Source organism: Pan troglodytes, chromosome 2, assembly GCF_028858775.2.
Source record: "Pan troglodytes isolate AG18354 chromosome 2, NHGRI_mPanTro3-v2.0_pri, whole genome shotgun sequence".
Lineage (NCBI taxonomy): Eukaryota > Metazoa > Chordata > Mammalia > Primates > Hominidae > Pan > Pan troglodytes.
This window is the reverse complement of record NC_086015.1, coordinates 190,076,096-190,077,511: the sequence shown is the minus strand read 5'-3', so window position 1 is coordinate 190,077,511 and position 1,416 is coordinate 190,076,096. Positions and strand designations below refer to the sequence as shown.

Here is a 1,416-nt window from a genome sequence, read left to right as displayed (position 1 = left end):
TGTTAAAACTCCCCTACCTTTTCCATCTACTTATCTGTTTGAGGATGAATTTTTCTCTGTATACTTCAAACAAAATCATTGCATTTTGGTTGCAACTGAATATATTGCAAGAGAAGCAGATATTGTAATTCAGCTCCTTCTGTTAAGCGACATTAAGAGATTTACAAAAATGTAAAGCAGTGCAACTCTTCTTATTTTTTTTGTTTTGGAAAATAATTTTCTAATAGAAATGTTAGTGTTAATGTGTCAATGTGTGATTCTTGTAAATATGTGGTGGGCTTATTAGTTATGTCAATATGTGATGGGTTTTTTATTTTAAATAAATATATATATATTTTTTAACAACTGGTAATCAATTTATTAAAATAGTTGACTTAAGCATCTGCAATGGTGACTTCCACCTCAACTCCTGGCTCAATACTGATGGAAGTAACCTGCTTAACAATCTCAGAAGGACTGTGCAAGTCAATGAGTCGCTTGTGAATTCTCATCTGGAAACGATCCCACGTCTTAGAACCTTCACCACAAGGAGTTTTTCTTGTAGTGATTCTCAAAGTCTTGGTAGGCATTCGAACTCGTCCTTTCACTTTGAGATTCTTTTCTTTTGCGCCTCTGATCAAGTCAGCACACACCTTTTCCAAGGATTTTACGTTGCGGCTTGTTAGGGTGATTCGAATTCGGTGAATTGCCACCTCCGGCTCCACGGGTGCTTTTCCGGTATCCTTAAAAGCCATGGCTGCTGCGCGGCTTCCTGACCGACTTGTTCCTCAGCGAGAGCGAACAGCGGTGAGTCAGGAGCAGGAGCATGCGGACCAGAAATCCTCAGCACCTACGACCGCGTCTTCCTCTTAAATATGTTTAAATTTTTTATTTTAGCTTCTAGTATGGTAAATATCTATAAATATGGCTCATTTACATAGAATCTCTTTGAGATACCAATGATTTTTAAGAGTGTAAAAGGATTCAGAGACCAAAGTTTGAGACTCACTAGTTTAAAAGGTAGAAATAATGGCTGGGTGTGGTGGCTCACACCTGTAATGCCAACATTTTGAGAGGCTGAGGTGGGAGGATCACTTGAGGCCAGGAGTTTGAGATAGCCTGGGCAACATAGCAAGATCACCAGATCACCACACACAGATTTTTTTTTTCTTAATTAGCCAAGCCTGGTGGCACACACCTGTAGTCCTAGCTACTCTGGAGGCTGAGGCAAGAGGGTCACTTGAGTTTAGGAGTTCAAGGCTGCAGTGAACTGTGACACCACCACTGCACTACAGCCTGGGTGACAGACCAAGACCCTATCTCTGAGAAAAAAAAAAAGTAGAAATAAAAGAATTTGGCAAGTGATCGGTGGGGTTGGGAGAGAGAGAAGGCTTGTTCCAGTCTTAGGAATTATTCTCCTGATTGGGTTATGTCAAA

At 40.3% G+C, this 1,416-nt stretch overlaps 1 pseudogene; it reads right to left on the bottom strand.

The window, feature by feature from the left end:
• Positions 1 to 334: 334 nt before the first annotated feature.
• Positions 335 to 800, bottom strand: LOC739087 (ribosomal protein S20 pseudogene; annotated as a pseudogene).
• Positions 801 to 1,416: the final 616 nt, after the last annotated feature.